At 47.7% G+C, this 21,687-nt stretch overlaps 1 pseudogene; it reads left to right on the forward strand.

Annotated features, from left to right (window-relative positions):
- Window positions 1–12,427: 12,427 nt before the first annotated feature.
- LOC146813615 (vomeronasal type-2 receptor 26-like) overlaps window positions 12,428–21,687 on the forward strand; it is an 85,207-nt pseudogene continuing 75,947 nt past the window's right edge.

Raw genomic sequence — 21,687 nt, forward strand, 5'->3', positions numbered from 1 at the left:
ACAGGTGATGCCACTTCCTTTTCAAGGAAGATGGCGTCCCTTTTCCTTCTCAGGAAAGAGGTTGTCATCAATAACTTCTAAGGGGCATATCATCAAGGGCTGGGGACATAATTATCGCCGCTTTTGCAGCCGTTTTTGGCCGAAAAGCGGCGATAATTATATCGCATTATTTGCAAGGACACACTAGCGCGTGTTTCCTTGTTTCAGCTCCCGTTTTGTTCACGCCTCGCTTTGCATCTCTAATGAGATGCAAAGGAGGCGTGCCTGACAAAACACCATGGGAAAATATCGCTACCCCAGCTTCGTGATATCATCAACGAGGGGTAGTGATATTTTAAATCCCGTTAACTATGCCTTAACGCAGGAATTTAACATCTGTTAAATTCCTGACCAAGGGAGGTGGATTATGGTGATACGACCACAGGGTCGTATCACCACGGCTATCTCCGTTTTGGGTGCAGCATCGTGGTTTCCCAGTGATGTTGGCCCATTTTTGCGCTAACGCTGCAATATTTATCACCTGGGTTAAACACGTTGAAAATAAATAACGCGCTAACCAGGCGATAAATAACAGTGATAGACGGCGATAAATATGAAAGCGCTAAGCGCACTTTGCAATATTTATCGGCGTCTGTTGCTAATATGCCCCTAGTTTTCTAGGTTTTACAGCTAGTTTCCTCTCTGAATCAATGGGTTGTTGACAGCCAGAGTCTAAGGTGCCACAGCTGAAAAATCTAGAGGCCAAAGACAGAGCAGCCATTTCATTAGCAGGCAGCAGCATGTCAGGGCGGGTATTTGATTGGCTGTGCGGATGGCAGAGTGATCCAAGCCGAGTGCCCATAATGCAAGAGGTGAGCCAAGAAAGAAAAAAAGCATATTTGCATACATGGCCTTTATCATTTCCACAGAAAACGTTCTTTGACTTTCGCTGCCAGGCAGAGACAAGGGTTTGGCTGAAATGCGCATTTTTCGTGCAGCCTGTGACTGTACCTGGAGGGAGAGTTCCTCGGAAGGGGGCAGCTTGGAGATAAGGCGCCCCCAGGATGCACTTCATCACTGTGACTCATCAGAACATTTCTAGGGAGTTGAGAAGTTCAGGAGTGAAGAGGCAGAAGAGACGCTTCCTACAGCACACCCAAGGATGGTCTGTGAAGGTGCACTCCAGCGCGTGTGAGGGGGGGGCGGGGGGGGGGGGCACCCTCAATCTGAAGCAATGGGGCAGGCCTAACAAAATGGAAAAGACTTTGTTAATTCAACGTGCAGATTGTTGAAATCCAAGAGGTGATAATACACATAACATAATTGAAATAATTATTATATAAAAACACTTTAAAGCCTCAAAAGTCCACTATAAGGCCACGTTTGAGACCATATAGTAACTTCTGTTATTGTTATTAGATCTTGCTCCAGATGATTACTCTACTCACCAATCTCAGATTTACAAAAATACTTCTTTAATCAGTATTTGTTTTCTTGGGTCCTGTGTTTTATCCAGGCTCTCGGGGTCCCAGTCCTGGTCTCTCTTGACTCACTTTTCGGCCATATGAGCGTGGTACTTTGGTGCCATGTAACAAATTGTAATTTAACATTAAAAAAAAACAATGTAAAATAAAAGAATTCCCCCCAGATTCTTCCTGGAACATTTCGGGGTGATCCGTCAAAAGGGGGCCAAGAAATGTGGGGGCACACATAATACTTTTCTCCCATGCAAATTCCGTAGTAAACATTAGGCGGGGCTACAGCCAAAACAATTGAACAGAATTACAGCAAATAGGGCATCAAGCTAGATCTTTGGGCAGAAATCATGCTTTTGTGAGCTTCTGTAAATACGATAACTAGTTTTGGAGGAATAGGGGATATAAATGAGCAGCTGTATTGTCAGTTGGGCTGAAATGCATCATTTCCACTGGTAAAGGTAAGACGGCCGATATATATATAACGTATATGCTAGGAGCACCCGAGGCAGCAGTTCCCCAACCCTCCAGGTCCTGGATAATTTATTGGGAGCCAGGTACGAAGGTCGTCCACTCACAGTCTGTGGTGATTTCAACGTAACATTTGAGCCACTCGACTGGGCTGGGGCCAATGATGTGAACGAGGAGGATAAACTCTGGAGGGTACCTCCTCTGCAGCGTACCCCTAATAAAAAATGGTCGCAAGCTCTCTCCAGTTGAATGCGATATCCTTAGAATACAGGTTAAGGGCCACTCACGGTAGAACCATCTCAGACAGAGGAGGACAAATGACCCACACTGGAACAAATGCATCAAGTAGGATTGACTACCAATTAGAGGATTTGACCCTTTGACCCCTGGTACGGGACATGGTTATAGTCCCGTCCTGTGATAGTGAACACAACCCCCTTATTCTGTCCATCGAATACCTCCGGGGAGACATCGGGAGAGAGCCCTTAATACCATTGGGTACAAATGCCCTAATTCCCTCAAATGACAAGCGCCTACTTAAATGGCCTGTGGTCTTGGTAGACGAATTTAAGATACAATCGATCAAGGACGCCTTAACTAATCATTTAGCGACCCTTGCATCAGCGACCACGGATCCGCCTATGCAGAGCAGGTGTAACATCGTCCATAGGGAATTCTTTGATCGCCTGACCTGCTTTTTCTTTGCCCCTATTAACAAGATCAGGCCATCACAGGGAAGTCTTCCTGGAAGACATTCATGGTTCAATAAAGAGTGTAGTGTCCTGAGAGGGATACTGACTGTAGCTATCAAAAATAGAGATCCAGCTAGTCTTTGTAAAGCCAGGAAGGAATATAAACAGGCGCAGGGCAAAGCCAAAAAAGAGTGGGATGAAAGGAGATGGGAAGACTTAGGGCAGGCCATTGGGCTCCCTGACAGTCAGATGTTTTGGTCTCTTGTGTCTAAAAGTAACTTTGAACGCTCTTCTCCTTTGGCAAAAACATTCCGGCCGTAGAATGGCATGAACATTTTAGTGAGTTATATTCCATCGGCAACACTAATGATAGTTCCCAGATGCTCCGTGATATAGGTGTTCCAACATGTACCCTTACATTTACTAGGGAGGACATAATGCGCTCCTTAGCTGCCATTATCCCTGCAAAAGCCCCTGGTCTCGATGGCATCCCTGGCGACCTCTTCCATGCTGATAGGGACAACTGGGAACCTATTTCATGAAACTGGCCAATGACATTGCTGGCGGGGGGGGGGGTATCCCGGACACATGGAGGGGGTGGAAGTAATACCCATTTTTAAGAAACGGGACAGGTCGAAGCCCACCAACTACCGTCCAATTAGCCTGATAGATTGTGCACAGAATGTCTTTGTTCCTTCCTAGCTAAAATCCAGACTTGGATGGACGAGAATGACATCCTCTCTCCTCTCCAGGCGGGCTTTCGCCGGAAGACTGGCACCATCGATCAGGCGTTTCGCCTTTTCTGCTGTATTGTAAGGTAGTTGTGCTGGGTAAAGGCAGTTTATATCTTGCCTTCATAGATCTTAAAACAGCTTTCGACCTAGCCCCCAGGGATCTACTCTTGCAAGTCCTTCGGACATGGGAATGCCTTTGGAAATCCTAGCACCACTGATCAGGCCGCATGAGGACAAATTTGCTTGTGTGAGGAGGTGAAACCATGGGCAAACCACCGAGCCATTTAAGATTCGGCAGGGGTATGCCAAGGGTGTGTCTTGGCCCCCACCCTTTTTTCCCTATATGTACATCAAGTAGCTGATCTTTTGTGTTTCATTCCGGCTGGCGCCCCCTCTCTGGCAAATCATAAAATAGCCACATTACTGTTTGCGGACGACACCCTTTTGGTGTCTAAAACCCCCATGGGCCTACAAAAACTTTTAAATCATTTTAAGGCCTTTTGTGATGTGAGGGGTCTGGTCATCAATACTACTAAAACTAAGTTGATGATGCTGAATCTCCCCAAATCTTTTAAAGGTAACTTGGTCTTAGACAATGTTCCGCTCAAGAGGATTGGTTCTTTTGAGTACTTGGGAATCAAGTTGTCCGAGGGAATGGCTTGGAAGAATCACTTAGAGAAGGCGTCCCTGAAATGTTCCCAGCTAACTGGGGCTTTGCGGCGGGAGCACTGCCTTTCTTATACCAAGCCTGTAGCCCCCGCCCTCAAACTGTACAGTTGCAAGGTAGTGAGTAGTGTGCTTTATGGGGCAGAACTGTGGGGTTCAGTAAATGTAAGCACTCTTTTAATAGTGGAAAACAAGTTCCTTAGGAGCTTGGTATCACTCCCCCAAAGCACTACTCTTCTCCCCTTGAAACTTGACCTGGGTGTCAAGTCTATTAATGACCAGGTGAGCTTACGCCCACTGCTTTTTTGGCATAGATTGGTCACTACTCCTGACTTGGCTCCCTATACCGCTGCTTTCACCGAAGTTTCTGCCTTGGACAAAAAACATAAAATTGGGTGGATTAAACACATAGGGGCAGATTTATGTTGCACTTGCGCCACTTTTGCGCCGCCGTTGCGTCACTTTTGTGACGCATCAGCGGCGCAAATCCTGCGCCATGGTGCGGGGTATTTACAACGTGACGCATCTGGGAGATGCGTCACGTTGTAAAGCCCTGCGCCACATGTAGGCGTTCCAGGGCAGGTGGGGGCGTTCCGGCGCAGGAACGCCTCCTAAAAGTGGCTGAGTGAAATCTACAAGATTTCACTCAGTCACTTTTAGGGCCATGCTGCGTCAAAACCCTGCGCCTGCTTGAAGCAGGCGTAAGGATTGACGCAGCATTGTAAAGATAGGGCCCCCCAGATCATTGCTGGAGCTGCGTCGCGCTTGCGACGCAACTCCAGCAATGCGCCACTTTTCGGCACAGATGCGTCACGCATCTGTGCCATTTTTGCCCAATGGTGCGCCGCATTATAAATGCGGCGCATCCATGGTGGCGCAGCAGTGGCGCATAATAACTGGCGCATCCCTGCTGATATGCAGGGATGCGCCAGTCGTCATAAATCTGCCCCATAGATTCCATCCGGGCAGGCCTAGGTTTGCCTATGGAGCTTGCTGGTCTCCCGCCCTCATACTCTAGGGACCAAATAAAATCTCAGTATTGGGCATGGGTAGAACAGAAGAATTTCTTGAAAATCCTTTATGGGAGCTTTACTGATGTTTTTACTGATATGAAATCCATCAGCTGGCTAGAATGCTATCTTGATTTTATGAAGGAGCCGGCAGACAGGAAATTGTACACACAGTTCAGACATGGCAGTCTACCCATTATTACCTTCACTAATTCCTGGCTGACAAATAAATCCCAGCCTAAGGGCGGTCCCTCCTGTTCATGCCCTTATGAAACAATAGGCCATGTCTCTTTTGCTTGGGTTGCTTATGCCAGACCCAGAAGGAATTGACAAGTAATATTCATGAATGCATTGGCACTTTAGCTTGTGTCCTGATAGGTAGAATCACTTAATAATGAGATCTGTCTAGTTCTTCTGATCCTTTTCTGTGCTTGTATATTTGTATTATGAATTTGTTATTTTTTATTCTCATGAGTCTGTATATGGAGTACCTCATAGTACCCTTTACCCTGAATGTTTTTAACTATGATTCATGTGTTTGTCTCTTTTATGGTACTGTAAATCCGAAATAAAAACTTTGACTATCATAATTTCGAGCCTACTGATTGGCGGTGGTGGCCATTACAGGACTTGGGGCCTTGGTCTCCTGCCCTCAAAATGTTATAAAGAAAAGTACATGACCTCTAGCTGTAGTTCTAAAAAAATCCTTCCCCAACTTAAATTGAATGAGAAATAATACTGGGTCACGGTGTGCTGCACAAAAATGTAAATAATGGAGAAGTCACCCTGTGGTGTTTCAGGGGCGGAGAGGTGGCATTTTTTTAAATTACTTTGTGGGGAGGCGCTTACATGTGCTTCCATCCCCGAGCCAGCTTCCATCCTCCAGGGGCCATGCAAACGTAAAGCCTTGGGCCAGCACCAATGTGTTGCAGACTTTTGCCTGCACTGGGCATGAGTCTAGTGGTGGGTGTTAGCCACCCCAACAATTTCCCTCCACAGCAGGGGACTCTACAGCTCCTGCTTGCAGTGGAAGCAACAAGATACAGCTCTCCTCAAGTGGGAGCTAAAGAATTCATATAGTGGCTCCTTCAGATTGCAGGAACAGGTGGTGTTGTAGGGGCCTTGGAGCTCCTGTGCATCCCCTGACTAAAATACATTTTAGCTGGTATTTCCAGTTGGGTAGTGGAGTCCCCCTAACAATGGATACCAGCTCTTGCATAGTACAGGGAGATGGCAGGGCCTCGGGGTCTTGGTGCCTTGAATGTGTGGATGTCCAGGGTTGGACAAGGGCACAGAGAAAAAAACTCAATGTTGCAGGGCGAGACCACAAAGAGTAATAATAAATAAGAGGGTGGAGTGTACCATTTATTATTCATTGCTACTGCCAATAAGTGCCCCATAATGCCCTTCATGGGCTAATTAGCGTATCTTTACTGCTTTGTGGTGCCCCATTGTGGACAGGCACCCCACCAACATGTTTAGAGATTGTTGTGTGGGTACTACAGGGAGTGCAGCAACTCTACAAAAATAATTTATGAAAACTAATCCATACAGAACATGACTAAAGTAAAGGTTTGTGCAATTTTTAGGTTTTTCCAGAGCTGGAGAATTCTATCTTTAGTTAAAGATTGCAGAGGGTCTTTGTGGCTGGTCTTATGGATACATTATGTGGCCTGAGGAGTGTGAAATAAAGAGTGTGGCGTTTTTATTAACTTTGTTTTTAGCTCAAATGCTTCATTCAACGAATTAAAAAATCCCAACAAAAGAAGAGCAGAAAGAAGGAACTGGGGTAGAAGAGGGGTGCAGAAAGAAGCACAAGTGGTGGAGAAAGAAGCAAGAGAGGTGCAGAAAGAAACAAAAGAAGTGGAGAAAGAGGGAACAGAGGTGAAGAACAGAAAGAGAGAAGAGTAGTGGAGAAGGAGACAAGAGAGGTGCAGAAAGAAGCAACACATGTGCAGAAAAAGGGGAAAGGGATGGAGAAAGAGACAAGAGGGGTACAGAAAGAAGCAAGAGAGGTGCAGAAAGTAACAAAAGAAGTGCAGAAAGATGAGAGGTGCAGAAAGAGGCAAGATGAGTACAGAAAGAAGCAACAGAGATGTAGAAAGGGGGAAGACGTGTGAAGAAAGAGGGATGCATAAAGAAGAAAGAGAGGTGCAGAAAGAAACAAAAGAAGTACCGAAAGAAGGAACAGAGGTGTAGAAAGAGGCAGGAGGGGTGCACAAAGAAGCAGGTGAGGTCCAGAAAGAGGGAAAAGAGGTGCAGAAAGTAAAAGAGATGTGCAGAAAGAGGCAAGAGAAGTGCAGAAAAAGAAAGAAAGGTGCAGAAAAAAGCAACAGAAATACAAAAAGAGGCAAGAGAGGTGCAGAAAGGAGCAAGAGTAGCTTGCACACCATTAGTAGCAATTTAACACCCATATTTAGCAATAAGTAACAGGTGACCATTCTAGGCTTACAAAGGACCGTCCACCACGTTGTAAGTGTGGCAGTCTGATCCTTTGGCTTCTTCCGGTGAGGAATGATCGGATCCAGTCTAGGGCTGTTCCTTGTATGCCAGCATCGTGTAGTCAGGCGATTAGAGTGCGGTGAGAGATGGTGTCGAAGGCCGCTGAAAGGTTGAGTAGGATGAGGGCTGTGTTGTGGCCTTGGTCCAGGAGGGTGTGGATGTCATCTGTGGTGGCGAGTAGGGCAATCTCGGTGCTGTGGTAGATGTGAGGAGGGAAGGGGTTGGTGGGGGCCTCGAGTGGATGCCTTTCATGGTTGAGGCAGTGTATTTGGCTGTGACCGGTGGCCAGGTGGAGATGGTGGGCTGGCTGGTGTTTTGGGGGCGGGGGGCTGGCTGTGGCATCTGGTGGATGGTCGGCAAAGTTGTCGTAGTGTTTTTTGATCTTGAGGTGGAAGTAGGTTCCACACTTATTGCAGAGGTCTTGGGACGGGGTGATGTCTGTGACTTTGCTGCGTGGGTTGGTGAATTCATGAATGAACTTGAGGGCAGCTTGGAGTTGGTGAGGATTTGGTTGTGGTAGTCAGTCATGGCGTCCTTGTAGGTGGTTTAGATTTCGGATGTCTTGGTGTTTCTCCTGTTCTTCTCCAGGCATCTGCAGGTGCGTCTTGCTTCTTGGGGATCGGTGGTGAACCAGGCAGCTTTCCTGGGGTGCTGTTTGTTGGGGTTGCGTTGCGGGGTGAGCTTCTATGCGCAGTTGGAGATCCAAGTTTGGGGTTCTCTGGCTGCGACGTTGGTGTTGGATGCCCGGGTGTGGTTGTCTCGGGTGAGGGTGGAGTTGAGTTGTTTATCGGTAACCTTGCTCCAGTTCCTCCGTGGTGTGCGTGGGGCTGGTTTGAGTGCCTTGTGTTTATTAACGGCGTAGTGTACACAGTGGTGGTCGGTCCATGGCGGTAGCGTTGTGTGGCTGAAGTGAACGCTGTTTCCTGCCGCAAAGATAGGGTCGAGGGTATTGCCTGCTCTGTGGGTCTGTGTGGTGACGAGTTGTTTAAGTCCGATGTTGGCGAGGTTGTCACGAAGGATGGTGAAGTTGGGTTCGCTGGGGTTGTCGAGGTGGAAGTTCAGGTCTCCAATGAGTATGTCATTCATTGAGGCGATGGCGTGGGGTGCGATGAAGTCAGTGACGGTGGTGGCGAAGGGTGTCCGGGAGTCGGGGTGTTCCTCAGAGTGTGGAGTGGTGGCTGGTCTGGATCTGGAAGTGCAGGTGTTCGGCGGAGGGGAAGGTTTCGCTGGAGGTGTTGAGGCAGAGGGTGCTCTTGTGGGCGATGGCGAGGCCCCCTACCGGGTGGATGGGGCAGTCCTTCCTCTGGATCTTGTATCCATCCAGGATGGCAGTGTTGATGTTGGGGGCAGAGGAGGCGTTGGTCCAGGTCTCCGTGAAGAAGGCGTTGTCGGGTGAGAGAGAGTTGAGTAGGTTACAGATTTCCACGATGTGTGCACCGAGCCCACTTTGAGGAGGATGCATCTTAGGGTGTCGCCGGTGCTGGCTTCAGCTGTGTTGGAGTCCGGGGTGGTGGTTAAGGTCTGGCAGCAGTGGAGGCAGGAGAACTGGCCATGGGTTATGTTTGGCGAAGCCTGTTAGCTGTCTCTGACTTTTCCGGGGTTGAGTGTGTGGAGGGTGGCTGTGCTGTAGCAGTGGGTGGCCCGAGATCCAGGGTTCCTGGTGCTGGTCGCAGTTGGTTCGAGATGGGCGCAGATGGGCTTGGCTTAGGTGCGCCTTCTGTGCGCCAGTGGCGCACATCCGCTGCGCAACCGCGCATCATCCGTCATTCAGTAGGGGAGGGGGAGGAATGATCAGCTGGGAGGCGGCAATGGGTGAGGAGAGGGGTGCGGGGCCACAGGGGCAGCAGCGGCAGGTAGCAGGAAGTGCGGGCTCCGAGAAGCCAAAAGAACAGATCAAAAGTTAAAAACAATGGATAACTAACTGATGTAATCATGCTATGCATCCTCAGGGGGTTGGAGGGTGGTTAGGACTGCTCCAAACATGGAGCAGGGCATGGGTGGATTGGCATGCCCACTCAAGTAAGTGCACAATGACTGTTTGGTCGTACCACTCAGGCCGCCCAAAGCAGTCATGCACACTTCCCTGTTCACAATGCAGACAGCATTACAGCCTGCATGGAGAACATGGCCACCCCCACAGCACCGGACTCTCCTGGACCTACCATCATTAGTAACATCACGTCTTCACCTTGCCCACCGGACACCACCGCCATCATTGCACCCCCTCGCAGCTGGATTAACGCCTGCGAAGAGCAACTCGTCAACTCCCTCCGCACCAACACTCCACCAATGCTTCCAAACGATGACACCGCAGTGCACAACCACCACCGATGGATCTCAAACAGCGCCGACATTAGGGCGCCCCCTCCTGAACAGCACTGCGTCAGTACCTTCAACCTGCCCAATGGAAGGCGTGAGGGTGAGGCAGTGCCACAGGGATAGGCTGGCCTCATGCATTGCTGGAGTTGCATCATGGTTGTGATATGACTGCACTAATGCTCGACGTTTGCGCCAGCAGATACGTCAGGATTCCTGACGTATCTGTCATTACTTGCATCATGGAACGCTGTCCAGTGATTACAGCGCATCCATGCTGTCGCAAGAGGGGCGTAGTGAGAAGTATTGCAACGCTGTCTTGTCGCAGCGCAGCAACACTTTTCATGACTGGGGCACAGGTATGCGCACTATCTTATTGATTGTGCACCATCCTGCACTGTAGTTTTTTCACAGGGCAGTGTTGCAACATTACTTGTAGCGCTGGCCAGCGCCAAAACCTGCAGAGATATGGGCCCAAAATATCACCAGTTTTAAGACCAGCTATTTTCTGGTCTTAAGTAACCGGCTCTAACTGCAGTTAGAGACAGTTTTTTTGCTCTTCAGAATTTCAAGGAGCCCCTTGATAATATGGAGTAGTGGTGTTTGCCGGCCTTTTTGCACGGGAAAGCCTACTTTGCATGTAATTAGCCATGAATATCGCTAACATGCTCTGAGACAAAAAAACGACCACTATCGCCCAAAACCTCACGCTAAGGCCCGTTTGCTGCAGCTTGCTAATAGTGAGATAAAATTATCGCCACTCTAGCGGCAAAAAGGTGCCGCTAAAGCGCCGATAGGCCCTTAATAATATGCCCCTGTGACGTTACACGACTGACAGCAGAACTGTTGGGGGCGACATCTTTGAGGAACATAATAAGTGCCTCAAGGCACTTTCAAAGCCCAGCACTTCTGCTTCATTGCGCCAATTGCCCCGGAACCTCACCTGCGCATCACCTCACACATTCATGAATAAAATTTTTCTTTTTTTTTAAATGGTATACTAGGAAAGGGCTTTTTTCACCTGAACTACATTGGGAGGCTATGTGTAGGGTTACCCAAGATGAACAGCGTATTCCTAAGTGCCAGTGAGAAATGCCTGGATGGGCTTTTCTTGAGCATTTAAAGGCTGGTGGTAAGCTGCTTCTTTCTGTGAACAATTAAATTATGAGAAAAATGTCAATGGATTAAATATGGAATACTTGGATTCCTGTCTGTTGATCTTTGCAATTGCTTGCATGGCTGTGTGGCTTGAACCTGTGGCGTGACAACGCACCAGATATTTCTGTTATCCTTGGGAAACCGCCATGAGAACATCAAATAAGCTTGGACACCTGTGAAAGGTTCATTTTGTTGATTTACCAAGACGATCAACACCCCCTGAAGAACAACAGTTTGCCCCAGGGTAAAGGAAAGGACGTCTAAGAATCTGGCAATAATATCTTCAACTTGAAAATAACTATTAGAGATCGTGCGGAGCCCTGGGGGTGAATGGCATGCCATCATCTGTGTATACATCAGACAAAGAATTTTGGGAGCCATAGCTGATGTTTTTAGCACATTCAGTCATGGATATAAATGTAAATCCATATTTGTAAAGCGAGAACTACTCACCCTTACGGGTCTCAAGGCGCTGTTGTGGAAATTAATGGGCATATCAACAACAACCGGCGATAATTATCGCTGAGCGCACTTAGCGCTCGGATAATTATCGCCGGCTAGCGCCGATTTTTATCGCTGAGATAGCGTGCTATTAGCAACGCTTATCTCATCGCCGATAAAAATCCTAGCGCTAACTGGCTAACGTGAGATTATCGCTGGAAACCCAGCGATAATCTCACGTTAGCTAGTTGATAGGGACTCACAAACTTAGCCATGATATCCACCTTCCATAGGATATCATGGCTAAGTCAGTCCTGAAGCAGGTGTTAGGAAAGTAGCGATAACAGGTGTTATCGCTACTTTTCCTGACGCTATGCTTCATAGCGTGGGGCTTGATGATAGGAGAAATGTCGCTTAGCGACATTTCTCCTATCATGTCAGGTCAGGAACGCCCACTTTGCATCACATTAGAGATGCAAAGCTGGGCGTTAGAAGTCCCCACGCTAAAGCAAGGTTTCAACCTATATTTAGAAGAGGCCCTCGGGCTCCCACCAGCAGAGGGACCCTAACCCACCAGGTGAGCATGGACAGAGGGTGAGTTGCATCTTCACGATACACAGCGTCCCTGGGGATACAGTCCTTTGTATGTGCGATTGGGACAGCCAAGGCAGCTACCAGTTAAACAGATTATGTCCAGCCTTACACAGTGTCGCACGGGTGCAGTAGTTGTGCCCTATTGATTCCCTATATTGTCTGTGCCAGAGGGGACCCGCAACCGAGGACTAAAACCACTAAAACCCTCAATATATATGATCATAGCCCCCTATTCAATTGATTCTGGCTGCCCCTTGGAGATCGGGGAGAATAGAAACTGCGCCCTATACAATCTATACGTTCGGGCCTCTGTCTTTGCCGGACTCAGATCCATAGTTTAACTTTAACAACTATTCATAGAGACTGCTCCCCCAACTGGTGTCTACAACATGAATAAGAATAAACTCCCTAGTGCGACGGCCAAACAAAACACCATGGACAAATATACAGGCGCCGCGGCCCACGCTCCTGTTCTGGGGGACCAGACTGTGTCCTTGCCTGACAATGCTGCCATACTGGCAGCCATAATGCAATCCAGGGATGCGCTGGAGGCTAAAATTGGAGCAGTCGGCTCGGATGTTATGCTACTCAGGCAAGATCTTCGCAATGCAGTACAACAAATAACTGAAGCCGAAACCAGAATATCGTCGGTGGAAGATATGGTGGTTACCCTTCAAAAGAAGGTATTCCCCTTGGAGACACTCACAAAGGGTCTAGTAACACGCGCGGAAGATGCTGAGGGGGCACACACAGAATAATCTCCAGGCCCTAACGGCTTCCCGTGCGAATTCCCCAAAACATTCCAGTCCCTATTAATGGCCCCATATCTGGCAGTACTTAATACTGCTATGGATAACCAGCGCCTCCCAAAAGATTGGTGCGATGCATAAATTGTGGTTTTACTAAAGCCGGGTCGACCCCCTGAATGCCACGCCTCATATCGCCCAATATCACTTCTTAATGTGGAGGCCAAGCTCTTAGCTAAGGTTATCGCCAATCATATAGTACCACATATTTCAGACTTGATACATCCTGACCAAGCTGGCTTCATGCCAGGTCATGCTACACGACACAATATTTGCCGTCCACATAATACAATTGTGGCAGTGGATTGTCTTGATGAGCTGGCGCACTTTTGCTTGCCGACATCGATAGGGCATTCGACTCTTAGTTGGACCTATCTCTTCGCACTCCTAAGTCGACTTAATTTTGGACCCTGCCGTCTTAAATATATTCAACTTCTCTACACTGACATTACCGCTGCTGTCAGAGTTGTGGATTCAACCTCTCACACCTTCCCCATTGGATGGGGCACCCACCAGGGTTGCCCTCTACCTCCGGATCAGTTCCCGCTGGCAATGGAGCCTCTTGCGGCCTGGGTACGGATAGATGCACACATTTGTGGTTTTGAATGGTCCAGGGAAGTCTTTGACCGCATAGCACTGTATGCGGATGATGTTTTGTTGTTTCTTACACAACCCGACCGGTCGGGACCAAGACTGCTTGGTGAGACATCTGGACTGTATATGAAAGCCCGGAAATCCTTTATATGGCTCTTGAGGGGTGGTTGCCATATGGGCGCGTGGGTCAATGAGGTAATGAGAGTTCAGGACGGGTTTAAGTTCCTCGGGGCTTTTCGATCGTCCTCCCAGGCCACGTCTTGGGAAAGGAACTTGGCCCCAGAGTGGGTGCAGATTAAGGCACAGACCCGCTCTTGGTCACATCTACTGCTCTCTTTGTTTGGCAGATCGGCCATCTTCAAGATGATCTCCCTGCCTCGCCTGCTATAGCAACTTCAAAACCATCCATACCCAATTTCACCCACCTGGTTAAGGCAAATGAATGCACCCATAGGTACCTGATCTGGGGTGGGTAGCATTAAAACCATGCTTTCAGTCTACATTTTGTGGGGGCCTTGCAACGCCGGACGTTCAGTCATATTACGCAGCCTCGCACCCCCTCATCTTGAATGATTGATGGTATGGAGATAGAGGCGAGCCTGCATATGCAGCTGAACGCTGGATAATGGGCAATGTGTCACTACACACAATCCTGTGTGCGGGCCCGACACTAAAAGTGCTACAACCGGCAACTGCTACAGTCATTAAGATCTGGAAACAATCACTACATAAAATGGGATGGTGGGACAGGCTTACAAAGGAAGCGCCCCTCTGGTATAATGGTCTAATCCCTTAGCTGTCTGGGTTGTCTGGCTTCTCCGGCTGGGAGGCTATTGGTATATCTGCAGTTGGAGATGTTCTCCATAGTGGGACATTAAAGTCTTTTCAGGAACTCAAACAGGAATATGAAATGCCTAGATCACAGTTTTATAAATATCTCCAATTCCGACATGCCTTTTCCCCTTACCTTCCACGCCAGGAATCTATACCTGATTTTAACCCTATTGAGGCCAAAGTATTCATGGGAGAACTGGGAGAGCATAAGATTACTAAAATATATCAAAAACTAGTCAGAAATAGTCCCACCACACTCAGCAAAACACGTGAAGCTTGGCAGGAAGATCTAGGCCCCCTGGATGACGAGGACTGGGCCGAGGCTCTAGAATCCCCTCAGGGCACGGCCATTGTGGCACGATTGCGACTTATACAATTTAAATACCTGCACAGGGTATACTATACTAGATATAAGCTCTGGCTCGCAGGGCTAATTGACTCTCCTCTCTGTTTACGGTGCCAAACTACAGATGGTACCCTTATTATACATACGGTGTGGCAGTGCACGGCTCTCTCCAAATTCTGGCAGGGTATACGTACATGCATGTCAGAGGTATTGGGGTGGGATATTCCAAACTCACCACGATTGATTTTGCTCCACATCACTGAAGGTATCAGGGTCATTTATAAAAACGGCACCTATTACTCCTCGGCCTAACACTGGCGAAACGAGACATAGCAAAGGCATGGAAAGACGCGTCCCCACCATCAGTAGGAGTATGGGAAGAGGGCCTTGATTTCTGTATGGAGCTGGAATTACCAGTATATTAAGCATGAGGCTGCACCCAAAACCACTTCAAGATTTGGAAGAGGTGGGCGGAGTACCGGGGTCTGTATCTGGAGCCCGTTCCAGCCGCATCAATAGACAATAAATGATGTGGGATAAATATGATTGTAAATGTTCTTTTATTCGATCTGGGAGGTTACATAATGCATGTACTCAAATCTATACCAAATGTATGACACAACTGTTTAATGTTGGGGAAACACGTTTGATTATATTAGCTTTTCAGTTGCTGTATTCAAATCAAAAAGTTGACATAATTAATGCTACTATTTGGAAGCCTGATCGTTTTATGGCGGCCAAATTCTCCAGGGATTGTTCACGCAGAACAAACTCTAAACATGCTATGGGGTCAGATCGCTTGATATAAAACACTGGTCCAGTCGACTAAATGTATTTGTCGCCGGCATATGAAAGGAGAAAGAATGTTTAACTGGGTTTCTCACTCTCCATATGTCCCATAGGTCCATACCTGTTAGGGTGTCTCTAAGGGCTCCAGTCATTTTCGGTTTGGTATTTTGTCTAGGGGGTTCTGTGTCTAAGGATCCATCAAGGACACATTAATATCTTCCATCATAATTACTCCCGCTCCTAAATATGGGGACGCTGCAGCCAGCACGGCCAGAAAGAAGTTGGGCAATCAGAATACGTACACATTGATAAGACATACCTCCTGTCCATCTAGTCCAGCGTGTAGAACCACATACTATCCGTCTGGATCGAATACATGATCAAGGTACTGGAATGGAATCCCAGGGGCTATCCAGATAAGGGCCCCCTGGAGAACCCTGAGTAGGATGTGGCATACATTTGTCCCCTCCATCTGCGCTTTATGCATGATATTGTGCCCCGCCATTTCCTGCAGGCATGCTATTGGAATTCTATAACGTTTTAAATAAGCAAACACTTGTCTTCTCTTTTCATACATTGCAATACCGCTTACATTCCAAGTGAGTAATTTCATCACAGGGGAAGCCATACCAACCATGTACTGGAAAGTTATTTTAGCTGTGAGTGGTCTTACTATGACACAGATACATAATTTAACATAGGGTCAATCGTCCCATGCTGAGCTCCCTCCCATTTCCCAATCCCCAGTAAACTCCAACAACCCACAACATATCCCTCCCTAACCCTCCCCTTGGGCAGTGGTATGAGTCCCATTCCCCTGCAATAGAGATCTAGGACCCAGTTCCCCCGCCCCAATCCCCCCTCCAATTTTCCTTTGAAACATTAATCATCCACATTATAATTACCCATAACATTGGGCTAACTTTCTTTCGGCATTTTATGATGTAACTATAATAGACTAAGCAGCGAGTGCTTTGCCAGTGGTCAAGCCATTGCCAAAGTGCGAGGTCAGAGCCTCTAGCACTCCCGTCGAGCCTCAACCTCAGAGGGTGGCATGAACACCCCGCCATATACAGGGAGTACATACTAAGTTAAGTATCCCATAATACATACGGCAAATGCTCTTATCCCTTTTAAGACTTATCTGAGTTCTTGGTGTACAGGTTTCAGTTCGATTCTTGGAGCACGCATTGTCCTGCTGCGAGGCAGAAGACAGAGGGAGAATGTCTTGTATGGCTGTATCTGATTCTGAGGATTGGTTCTGCCATTTGTAGCATTCCATCTGGGCCCAACTGGATCCTGCCCTTGCTGGACGACCCCTTCCATGGTGTTTGGGTGGGTAGTCTGTCTCGATCCCTTCTAACTTCTGGGTTTTTTGTTGATCTTAGCCTCCCAGAGTCTTCGACTCGTTGTGGATTATTCGTGTTCACAGAGTCCAACCATTCAGACGCCTCTGGAGCTGAAAAAAAGAATTAAGCCTTGCCATTGTGTTCGATTCTTAGTTTAGCCGGGAACAGGAGGCTGTATTTCATCCTGGTTTCCCGAAGCCTTCTCTTGACTGCCAGATATGTTCTCCTCTGATTCTGTACTGTTAGAGTGTAGTCGGGGTAGATCGTTGTGCGGTCGCCCTCATAGAGTGGCGCTTCTCTGTTGCGGGTGGCCTGAAGAATAACATCCCTATCACGATAGTTAAAGAAGTGCGCTATAATGGCTCTTGGTGGGGCTCCCGGCCTGGGGGGTAGGACTAATGCTCTTTGGGCTCTCTCAATGCTAAAAAAACTTGGAAAGTCTCCTGGAAGCAAGCACCACAGTTATGCACTCTTCCAAAAATAGTTCCACTGAGAGCCTCTCTGCCCGTTCCGGAAAGCCCACAAATCTTAGATTGTTCCTTCTGGAACGCCCCTCCTGGTCCTCTGCTCGATCATCAAGTGTGACTACTCTTTTTTGTAGATTCATGACTGTTTCACGTAGGGACTGGACCTCAGTTTGCGGCACCTCCACGTTTTGTTCATTTGTGATGACCCCGTCCGCTACTTTCCTCAGATCACATCTCAACAGATTGACATCAATAGCTAGCACATCTATCTTATTTACCATATAACTTTTGGTTGACTGGATGGCCAACATAATGTCTGCCAGGGAAGGCTCTGGTATTGCCTGGTTCACAACCTCCCCAACTTGTTCTCCTGTATTACTTATTTGGCCATCCGTTTCTTGGGGGCAGGATTGTACATAATTAGATATCTTGTTGGCTTGCACTGGGTTACCTTTATCTTTGACCATGGTGGCGTGTGGTTTTCCTCACATTTCCAGCGTGAATGCGTTCACACTGTGGGCTGGGGTTTCCTTTCCAACATCGTGTCAATCCCCCACTGTATCCCCACATGGGTTTTCAATATTGCACTGTTTTTCATGGGCCTCCGTGTCTTCAGTGTCAGTCTTGCCTCAGCAACCCGCCCGGTAATGGCCTGGTGTAATTCGCCTTTACCGCTGCTTCAGTTGGGGGTATGACTAGGCCGTTTATATTTGTTCCACCTGCTCTTTAGTGATTCCCTGCGGCTCTCCGTTGCCACTCTCGAGTAGGTTCTGGTGGGCCACCCACGCCCGCTCACTGTTTCAGGTCCTTAGGGCCTACCTCTTCTCTCCGCTAGGCCCCGTCAGGCCGATGTAGGCTGCACGCGTTCTCTGCGCTCTCTCATGGGTCTAGATCTGGTATCCCAACATCTTTTCCTCAGCGGGTTCTAGTGAGTGTTAGTGCCTGATGGGGCACCAGCGAAGTTTCTTCTCCCCGCACCTCTCACCTTCAATTTGATTGATTCTTACTCTATCTGCGTGAGCAGCATGAGTTCAGATCCAGGCACTCGGCTCTGTTACTATGCCTGATGTCGTTCAGCTATGATTTCTCCATCCAGGGTGTCTTCGGCCACAGGAGCCCCGGAAAGGTTTTCCCACTTTCCACACTCGCCTCAGCGTCTTGTCCTGTTGAGACCCAGTGTACTCCACCTCACCTGGTGGATCTTTTGGGAGTCCGGGTCATACTTGTTTATTTTTTGCACCCTGACTCTTCCTGGGGGTTTCCAGCTTTGGACCACGGCTCTCGGCTGCTGCTCTCAGACAAGTCCCAGCAGGGCACCTGCAGACGCCCACTGTTTTAGGCCCTCACCGCTTCTTCCCTTCCCTCCTCCTGGATCCATCAGGCCAGCATAGGCCGCATATTTATTCTGTGCCTGGGATTCCCACACCTCTTCTATGGCAGGCCTCCAGTAAGTTTTTAATGCGCAATGAAGTCCCAGTGCATATGGAAGTTCCTGTCCTCCCTCCGCTCTCTTTTGGTTTCCTCAGTACTTACTTCATTTGCGTGGTCGGCATGGGCTCAGTGCGCCATCCACAGCTCTGGCATCATCCAATGTCGGATACCATTTGTTCTCTGGATCCTGCACTGGACAGAGCAGGGCTGACGATCTCCAAGCCAGGTACCAGTGCTCCGTCACTTTTCCTTTGAAGCGTTCAGCAGTGATTTCTATATCCAAGATGGTGCCGGCCCCCTGGAGCCTCGGTATACTTTCCCCCGTTCTCTCCGCCCTGTGTCACAGGAGGTAGCTCCTTGGTTTCAATACTTCCGTTTGTGTTTCCCTGTTCGTGTGCTCGTATTTTCAGGATTAATGTGGGATACACATTGCAGGATTATGATGGATCTCCCTGCCGCTAGAGGGAGGCCGAAGAGCACGTCTGTTCAGCCATCTTGCTAGGCCACGCCCCCATCGAGTATGGAGCATTGATTGTTTATATACCATTATATAACATTTTGTTTACCTTGTAGAAGATGTTTTATATTGCAGTGGAAAGAGTGTTTAGTGTCCAACAAGTTATTTAAATAGGCTTAGATTAAAGTGGTATTAATTGGAGTGAGAGTAGTAAATGTTGCCCCTTTAGTGTCCAACACTTTCCCCAGATTGGTACAGATTGGAGTGGTAATAGTAAATGTTATCATTTCAGTGTCCAACACCTTGCCCAAATTGGTATAGGTTGGAATGGGAGAAGTACATGTTACCCTTTCAGTTTCCAACACCTTCTCCAAATTGGTATAGGTTGAAGTGGGAGAAGTAAATGTTACCCTTTTAGTTTCCAACACCTTCCCCAAATTGGTATAGGTTGGAGTGGGAATAGTAAATGGCACCCTTTTAGTGTCCAACACTTTCCTAAAATTTGTTTAGATTGGAGTGGGAATAGTAAATGTTGCCTCATTAGTGTTCAACACTATCCTCAAAGTGGTATAGATTGGAGTGGGAGTGGTAAATGTGTTCCTTTTAGTGTCCAGCACCTTCTCCAAATGGGTATGGGTTGGAGTAGAAGTAGTAAATCTTACCTTTTTAGTGTCTAACGATTTTTTCAAATTGGTTTAGATTGGAGTGAGACTAGTAAATGTTGCCACTTTAATGTCCAACAGTGTCCTAAAATTAATTTCGATTGGCATGGGAATGGTAAATGTTGCCCCTTTTTTTATCTAATACCTTCTTGAAATTGGTAGATTGGAGTAGAATAGTAAATTTACCCTCTTAAAGCCCTATTCCGATCTCGTACGGAAAGCTTTCCTACCGACTCTTCCCCGGAATGCTTTCCAAACGAGACGATTGCGAGCTGTCCGAATGACTGAGTACGATGCAATGGATGCAAACTCCAACCGACACGCTGGGAGTCCAAATCGTCCGACCAAGTCGTTCAGAAACCAGCCCGATCCGAACAAATTGTATCTGATCGCTGAAACAGCATTATGGGCATGAATCAGACACGGTTCAACCCATGAGGGGAACGGCCGACCGGGAGACTACATCCCCAGAATCCCCTAACCCTGCGCTCCCAGTGACTCCGCAGCTGCGCCAGGAGGTGCCACAAAAGCATTGCTACACTCCCACGGGATATCTGAGCGTCTCTTTTTTAGTGGAATCTGGAAGTAACGTGTTTCCCCCCCTCTTTTGCAAACTCAGACATTTGATGATCAGCTCATCGGTAAACAGGATTTTATATTATAAAGTGTTCTTCTATTGATCAGCCATGAGTAAAAGGAAGCTACCTAATGGTCAGGGGGACTCGCAGAGGTCTAATGCAGTTGGCACAAGTGGGACTATAGATTCTAACGAAAGCTGCAAATGTTATTACAAAGGAAATAGCCCTAACTGAAAAAAGGTTGTCTTTGGAATCTGAGAAATTAGTACTGGCATCAGCAACGGAGGATGAAAGGCTGATGATCACTGGAATGATATCCCTGCCAATGTCTGGAACACCATCGACAGCAGGTCAATGCGAGGAGGAGGGAGCACCGAGCTGCACTTCCGTTGCAGTCTCGACTTTGGGTGAGGATTTGGGTAGCCCACCTCCCAAACGAAAGAGAAAAGGCAGCAGAGGAACTTTGAGGAAATCACCGCAGCCTCAAACTCTCAAACCCCCTGTTGTTTGCACCTGTGAATGTAAAATTGATTTGTTGCTGGACAATCTTACTACTAAGCTGAGGTTTTTGACTAAGGACTTGTTGGTGCCCATATTTTTTAAAATGGATGACATTGAGCTGAAACTTAATTCATTTATCTCCATGCATAAACCATGTCCCTCTGTTAGTGATATAAATACAAGGGGGAGGGGGGACACCTGTCCGGCACCTGGTAGTGTGATCCAAGTGCCACATATGAACATCTCCCAAAATAACACTGCACCATCTCTAATTAGCAATCCTAGCATTAACTACATCTACCACTAAGCTGGGGAGACTGCCACTGCTCCGCCTACGGCCCACACAGAAGGTCAGGTAAAAACTAAGGCGGGCCCATCACCCACACACCCCTCCTCAGCCCCAAACATGGCCATAACCAAACATTTCAGTACCATCGACCTTCCCCCCGAATCAGCACCTCTAGTCGCCATCTTAACAGGGGTGCCCACACTTACCCCTGGTACCAAGGAAACAACTCTGGATCTTATGTATAAGACGGCTCATTGGTGTAATAACAATATGGAAAATGGCCCACAGTTCACTGCTGACATCATTATGGCCATAAGGGAGGGGTGGGTAGGCTATGGGACTAGGAAAGCTGTGGAGGGAGACTGTATTATTGTCAATTTTAAGAATCTCATGCAGGCAAGAGCAATGGTAGGCTGTCAAGTCAGGGATGGTACTAAGTCCCGAATTAGAATAGCCTCTTTATTATCTTTTTATCCCCCTAAACTCCGATTGGCAGTTTTCATTCAAGCCGGTTAAGCCCCATCAACAAAGAAATGCGAACTCAGG

Source organism: Triturus cristatus, chromosome 6 (assembly GCF_964204655.1).
Source record: "Triturus cristatus chromosome 6, aTriCri1.1, whole genome shotgun sequence".
Classification (NCBI taxonomy): Eukaryota; Metazoa; Chordata; class Amphibia; order Caudata; family Salamandridae; genus Triturus; species Triturus cristatus.